The following is an 8,478-nucleotide window of genomic DNA, read 5'->3' on the forward strand; positions in this document are numbered from 1 at the left end:
TACTACTGTATGTTTACTATAATCCAATCACTCTCTAGTTAATAACAGCAGAGAGGTTTATAATACAAGAATGTCAGTGTCACAGTCATGTTGGTTTGTTCTTACCCTGTATCTGTGATGTCTGTTTCTGTTCTGTCTCCTGCCTTCTGTAGAACACTGTTAACAAAAATTGTAGCTGAATATTTTCATCAACTAAAGACTATAGTCTAAACTTAGCCTTAGATTTACACACTATATGTATAATACACTATACACTGTATAAATACAATATGACCAATAAAAAACATTATTAAACTAGAGAAAAACTATAAATAAAATGTAATGTTTTAGAAAATAAAATATTGAATTAATATAAAATAGAATAAAATAAATTTATTGTGATTTTTCTAGAACAACAAATCACTGTTTATAAAGAAAAATAAAAGAAAAAACAATATATATTTATCATGTCTGTCTATCTCTCAATTTCATTATCAATGTTCATCAATGTTTAGAACGCCTCTTTTGCGTTGCTGCCAAAGTTGTTTGTTTTTACACATTAATGCTGTTTTTGCACATCACACTTTAATGCTGCTACAAACTGCTGCTATCATATGTGTATGTGTACAAATAAGAATCCTTTTCATTTTACAATGGCCCATACTGTCAGCAACGTGGGGATAAAAACAGACCCAAATGCAGGATAACTAAAATTTGAAAACTGAATTTACTGACTAAAAAACATGACACGACGACAGGCAACAGATGACAAGGATTCCTTGGGACAAGGCACGGCTAAATAGGCATAACAATTAAACACATGAGGAACAGGTGTGCAGAGGCGGAGAGGAAGAGATAAGGGCGGGGCAGACACGTGAACATAGAACATACGGGCTGAGTCCTGACACATACAGACTGTATACTGATCGGTGCTATTTTATGTATCTGTCCTGTCCTGTCCTGTGTTGTCTGTTATATAGCACTGTCTCTTGTCTTACTCTGTCTTTATGTCATGTTCTGTTTGCAATACGTTGCATACATGCACTTTATGTGGCTACGTTAACATAGATTTCAGCTCCTGTTTTTTAGGCCTGTGCTTTGAGTCCTGGAGGAACATTGTTTCATTTCACTGTGTACTGTCAGCTATATATGGTTGAAAAAACAATAAAAACCTTCTTGACTTGAATTGAATTAGCTCAGAAGACAGTGAGTGCTAGCTGGCTAGACTAACACTATCAAATGGTATACTATCAATAAAAGATACTTATGGCTTGTTATCTTTTGTCAGTGGTTAAATAATGCTAAGCTATTGTCAGCCTGCAATAACTGAACATACAGGAACCCCAAGAAGTATTGGGACACTTAAGCCACACTTACAAAAGTATGAAATTCACTGCATTACAAAACATGTCAAAGTTTGCTGCATTTATTATAAATCTAGTTATCTAGTTAAATTGGCCTTTAAGTTTGACTTTAGCAGTGACATTATCAATGAGGAGATGTTACCTGTGTAGTTGTGAGAAGTCTCCATCATTAAATAACAGAGGATGATCCAAAGACTGATCACTCTTCATGGAGATACAGCTGGGTGCTGGTGAATCTGATCTCTTTCCCTGGGGTTTACTGCACAGCATTATACACAGTCCTTTAGTCATTTATGTACACTCTTACAGTTTGAAACTGACTTTTTAATAAAATGAACACTTTTATTTACAAATTAAGAGCTTCTTATTCTGCCAATTAGTGACTGTTAGATTTTAATTAATAGTAAAACATTTGGTTAAATTATTCCTTTAATATGTACTCACTAAATAATTTAGATATGAAGATTTAATAACTAGAAAACAAGGATGTTGTAAGTTACCAGTTGTTTGATGTTGGGGAAACATCTGTGTCCAGATCAGGAGTCTCCATAGCTGGATATTAGTAATGCTTGCACAAACACACAGTCCTGAAGAGACTGAACTTTTCTGCTGGAATAGATAACAATGCTAGAAAACACAAAAACAAATATACAATTAAAAATTTACACAGTAACTTTTACATCTTTATTCTAAAGAAAAATGCTGCTCATTGCTCATAATAAGTGAGATGGTTATTGAACCAGAAAATTAGATGGTTATTGCACCATTTTTGAAAGGTTAACATGTTTAAACTCAGTGTTGAAGTTAATGTGCTACGTTGTATTATCCAATGAACAAGCGTTATAACAGGACTCATTATAATTCTATTACCATTGGATGGTAGACATTGTCAGCGTCAGTCTTGGGTGCTGCATTCACCCACCCTGGTGGCTGCATAGAGTGAGTTAAGGAGTGATGCCTATTACAGCGATTGCATGTATAACGTGTGTGTATATATATATATATATATATATATATATATATATATATATATATATATATATATATATATATATATATATGAGGTAAATTAGCGAAAATTGTTGAAATCTTTCGATTAATGTTCTTCGTATTATTCTTCATGAATTTGTTAGAAATATGTTTCCAAGTGTGAGCGGATATATATTAATTATATATATTATTATATTGTGTAAAATTCTGTGTTTTAACACATTATGATGCCTTAAATGTATATTAAATATGTCTTGTGTGTTTAGTGCCTAGTGCAAGAGGGATGTTCATATTCTACTGTGGTTAAGCCAGCCACATTTTCTGAAAACACGGTTTAACCTACCGCTTAAAACCTGTGCTGAAAGAGGAAAGCAGGGGTCTGTGAGCTCCTACACCACAACAAAATAACAAATTGCAAATGTACACTGAGTATCTAAAAGCAAGAAGAGCAGCTGGCTTAACCGCAGTATATTTCTAAAGGAGGTTTATTGTAAAAATTGTAAACATTGATTGCCTTTCACTGATTTTGTTTTGATATATTTTGTAGACAAAATGCATTAATATAAATCTCACCCTAAATATTTAGTTAGTCTGGATAACACATGGAAGTAGATACAACACTGTATAACATACAGTATACAGCCCATAGCCTTTAACCAGCCTGACAAATTCTCTAATCTGACCAAGTGAATCAATTTGAATCTGTTTTAAAGTGTACCAAAACTAGGTCGTCTTGTGATCATCATGCGCTCCTACACGCATACATTAAGCAAAATTATTTCTGCCAGTTGACAGAATTTTAGTATTGATTGATCATCGACCTGATTAAAATATTGTTAGAATAAAATAAAATTGACATCAACAAAAAAATCATTAGATTTGACATGTCATGGACTAATTTAAATACATCACCATAACGCATTAATTATGCATGGCGCACATATTATACGCTGTAACTATAATATTTGCTTATTGCACGTTTTTGTTGATTTGCACTTTGTTTAATATTTGTCTAATAGTTACTGTTAGACTGTTTTTTTTGTTATCTATTAGCACAATTGATTTACTACTTATTTATGTTACTGCTTATCACTATTTGTTATTTTATTGAAACAACATATTTTAAATGGAATATGGTGTGGCTGAAGGATGCCCACATCAAGACTCTGTCATGGACAGCCCAATCTTTAGACCTGAACCCCACTGAAAACTTCTGGAATGTAATGAAGAGGAATATGGATGGTTGCAAGGCATCAAACAAAGCTGAGGTACTTGAATTTGTTTTGCACCAGGAGTAGTCACCCAACAGCAATGTGAAAGATTAGTGGAGAGCATGCCAAGACGCATGAAGTCTGTGACTGAAAAATCAGGCAGATTTCACCAAATATTGATTTTTGAATTTTTCCTAAGTTAAAACATTAGTATCATGCTGTTTTTAAAATAACTATGACCTTGTTTTTATTGCATTATTTAAGGTCTGAAAATTAGTCTTAATTTTTTTGTTAATCTAACCAGTTGTCATTTTATGCAACTTAATGATCTAAGTGACAAGAAAGCATTATATAGGTATACAGCAACATCATATTTACATGTTGTTTTGTACACTGTTTTTGCTCTTTGCACATTTCAGTCGATTGCTGTTGCACAATACTTTACAATACCTTATTTAACTGCTGCTATAATACTAATGTGTTCATTACAGTATTTCCGCACACGTAAAATTGTTTGAACATACAGTATTTATGTCACGATGTTGGACAAAGGCGAATGAGGATCCAAATGCAGTTTTAGACTTTTACTAAACCAAGACAAGAAACAGGCAAACAAACAGAGCAGAATACAGAGCACACAGGAGACGGGAACATTAACACCAACTTACAACAACGACCAACACCAGGGAAGTGAACAAACAGTATATATAGCTGACAGGAACCAATGACAAAGCAGAACTAATTAGAGACAAAGACAACACACCTGAAGGAGAGAAGGAGTACAGTTAATGTCCATGGAAACCAAAGAGTGGGCGGATCAAACAATTAACAACCGGGAAAGACAGCAGACAGAAACAGGACAGAAACACAGACAGACTCATTACAGAGTGGCGGCAGAGGGCAGGGCAGAGCCGGCAGAGCAGGAGGCCAGGGCGGAGCCGGCAGAGCAGGAGGCCAGGGCGGAGCCGGCAGAGCAGGAGGCCAGGGCGGAGCCGGCAGAGCCAGCGACCAGAGCGGGACTGGAGACCAGGGTGGCGCCGCAGGCAGAGCCAGCGACCAGAGCAGGACCGGAGGCCAGGGTGGCGCCGCAGGCAGAGCCAGCGACCAGAGCAGAGTTGGCGGCCAGGGTGGTGCTGGAGGCACTTTGAACCTATAAGGATGGACAGGAGATGGAGAGACTGACAGACAGGGAGACAAAACTGGGGACTGATAGAACAGATAGGCAGAGCCATTCGGTATCAAGCCCTTCAGGCAGGACAGAGAGTCTACGGGGCTTGGGCGCAACCATACTCGCTGGTTCCGTCGACCCGGTCGGTTCGGCTGGTTCTGTCGACCTGGTAGGCCCGGCTGGTTCTGTTGACCCGGTCGGGTTCCGTTGACCCGGTCGTTCCGGTTGACCCGGTCGGTCCCATCGACCCGGTTGGTTCGGCTGGTTCTGTCGACCCGGTTGGTCCGGCCGGTTCTGTTGACCCGGTCGGTTCCGTCGACCCGGTCGGTTCCGTCGACCCGGTCGGTCCGGCTGGCTCAGTTGACCCGGTCGGACCCATCGACCCGGTCGGTTCGGCTGGTTCTGTCGACCTGGTTGGCCCGGCTGGTTCTGTTGACCCGGTCGGTCCGGCTGGCTCGGTTGACCCGGTCGGTTCAGTCGACCCGATCGGTCCGGTCGGATCCGGTGTCTCAGCGGGTCGACAGAACCAGAACCAGCGGGTTCGGGTGCTTCAGCAGGTTCGGGCGCTTCAGCAGGTTCAGGTGCGTCGGCGGGTTCGGATGCTTCAGGTGCCTTAGGTGCTCCAGCCGGTGCCGTAGGGATGCCGGCCGCCCGAACCGGCACCATCGGGGTGTCCGCCAGCTTGGCGATCAGCTGGTTCCCCCGGGCCTCGCCCGAGATTTCCGGTCTGGCACCCATGTGGACGGGTTCGGTCACCGGCGTACACAGGCCTGGGTCGGGCCGAGGTACCGTAGGGGCCTCGGGCGTCCGTGGCTGGCCTGGCTCCGCAGCCCATGGACCCCGATGCCTACTGCCCCCCCCAAAAAATATTTAGGGCCGGTGTCCGACTCTGTCCTGTGCACGGTTAGGGAGGACCCGCCCAGGAGCAACGCTACGTTGGCCAGGTCCGTGAAAGGCCCCACCTCTCGGCCCAATGGCACTACTGTAGGTAGCGCAGCCCGTCCTCCAAACCATGCCAGAACAGGTCCTTGAGGGCCCTCTCCCCAAAATCCACCTGATTGGACAAGTCCAGGAACACCTCTACATATTCCTCCAGTGGGGAATCCCCCTGACATAAACGGAAACAAAATCTCTGCTGGATCCATGTGGTTGGTCGTTCTGTCACGATGTTGGACAAAGGCGAATGAGGATCCAAATGCAGTTTTAGACTTTTACTAAACCAAGACAAGAAACAGGCAAACAAACAGAGCAGAATACAGAGCACACAGGAGACGGGAACATTAACACCAACTTACAACAACGACCAACACCAGGGAAGTGAACAAACAGAGTATATATAGCTGACAGGAACCAATGACAAAGCGGAACTAATTAGAGACAAAGACAACACACCTGAAGTAGAGAAGGAGTACAATTAATGTCCATGGAAACCAAAGAGTGGGCGGAGCAAACAATTAACAACCGGGAAAGACAGCAGACAGAAACAGGACAGAAACACAGACAGACTCATTACAATTTACACTAGTCGGCACTGTTTCTGTTTTGTGTATTGTCTTTTGTCTTTTTGTCTTGTCCTGCACTGTTTGCACCAGGTTGCACAGATGCACTTTATGTGGCTAGAACTACTTACTAAGTCCATGTAGCACCATGATCTTGGAGAAACATTGTCTCATTTCACTGTGTACTGAAACAGCTATATATGGTTGAAATGACAATAAAAGCTTCTTGACTTGACTTGACTATAGGTGTAAACAGGAACCTGATCATTTTGAAGCGGTCTCTTATTTTTTTTTTTTTACAGAGATCTCCTTATCTATCTATCTATCTATCTATCTATCTATCTATATATATATATATATATATATATATATATATATATATATATATATATATATATATATACAAACACACATATATGTATATACATACACATACAAATACATATTCACATACATATATACATACATATAGGCTACACATACAATATTAGGATAATAAAGAAATTAACCATGAACATTAAAACAAACATATTTCAGTGGATCTTATACAAGAATAATAACTACCAATTATTAAATTAAATTGCCGTGAATTGTTGTGTATTCGTTTTGTAGCGTGTTTATTTAAAATGATCGTTTTGTAGTAAGTTATAGTGTTTTTTTTTTCCTATAGCGATATTACAGTCCTAAAAGTCAAAGAAATGTAACGAAATATATTTTATAAACACATTGTTTGTTTCACACTGATAAAACTACGTCCTCCAAACATTTTCAATGTTTTGTTCACGATAAACTGAACCACAGGAAACTAAATGTCCTCTATAGTAAATACCCAATAAAAGCCTGTTTTACAGGTAAGGGACTGCACGCGCGCAGATTATTATTTACAATATTTCCGCATTCTTCTTATATAAAGTCGTTTATAATAAAGAATTAACTCACTTTTTTGCCAAGGGTCCTTGATGTGTGACATTAATATATCCGTTTCTGCCTTAAAAAAATTGTTTTTGACTTTTTTAAACGCTCCACAAAATGTAATCGATGCTTGGAGAGAAACTCTTTCACTTTTGGAAGTAGGACTCATTATAGGTGACGTGTTGCCCGGGAAAGAGTCGACTCTATGAATCGGCTCTTTGGGTATAACGTACTGCACTTTCGTTTTCGTTCTTTAGTGAGATTAACTGCTACAATTTCTTTGTTCTATTGATTTTACCCCACAATATAATCCTTTAACGTTTTCGAGTTTACCTGTTACTTAAATTTAATTATTTTTTATAGTAATAATAGTAATAAAATAGCAGCTTTTAATGGTTTTTATTCAAAACAAGTAGAAAATATGTTCTCTACACTATACATCTCTACTACACACTTCACTTAGGCAAATTAACTGTTACAGAGTTTTAATTCATTTATGCATGAATTAAATTTACTACAATTAACTCCTGTGCACTGTGTGGGGGAAAAAACCTGTTATTTCCACATATTCTCTCATTTAACATATGTCATTAAATGTGTATAAAGATGTTATAAAGAAAAATTAAAGATTGCAAGCAAATACAGAGGTCACTGGTACAGCCAATACAGTCATCATGTGCTGCTCATCTGCTAATACTGGAGCTGAAGCTTGGCACTAAGCATGTAAATCAAGCAAACAATTTTCACACCAAGGTTGAACTGTGTTATTTTGTAGTGTTTACAAAGCTAATATGAAGCCTGGCACATAAAGGACATCAAACAAACAATTCACTTCATTATAATACTATAATTCATTTTGAGTACATTATTAAGATAAATAAATTATTTTGCACTGTAACCACCATAGACATCAAGGGGAATGCATGCAACCTATAATCAGATATGGCCAAATTGTCCAACTATATTTGTTTTATTTATTTATTTATTTATTTATTTTTGATGCTGCAGTCCATTATAGACTACTATGTGTGTTGTTCACAGAAAAAGCTCCCTCATCCAACATTAAAAAGCATGGGGACTCACCAGTTCCTTTATGGGGCATGGTGTTATAGCAGAAATGCATCTGTGGAATACAATAGGCCCAAGCCTTCTTCTTTGACTTTGGTAAAAGTCAGATTATGGAAAGTCTGGTTAAAATGCTCACACTGCCTATTACAAGTGGGATGGTACAGGGTAGTGTAGGATTTAGCTACTCCTTACAGATCACAAAGTTGCTGTACTGGGGAGCTTTTAAAGCTCCTACCCTGGTCCGAATAAAAAAACACTTATTTACAAGGACCTGCACCACCGTAGCA

General features: G+C 39.0%; 1 pseudogene; it reads right to left on the bottom strand.

Moving 5' to 3' along the window:
* LOC132846328 (NACHT, LRR and PYD domains-containing protein 12-like) overlaps nucleotides 1-7,290 on the bottom strand; it is a 36,834-nt pseudogene extending 29,544 nt beyond the window's left edge.
* Between the last annotated feature and the right edge of the window lie 1,188 nt (nucleotides 7,291-8,478).

Source organism: Tachysurus vachellii, chromosome 5 (assembly GCF_030014155.1).
Source record: "Tachysurus vachellii isolate PV-2020 chromosome 5, HZAU_Pvac_v1, whole genome shotgun sequence".
In the NCBI taxonomy this organism is placed as follows: Eukaryota; Metazoa; Chordata; class Actinopteri; order Siluriformes; family Bagridae; genus Tachysurus; species Tachysurus vachellii.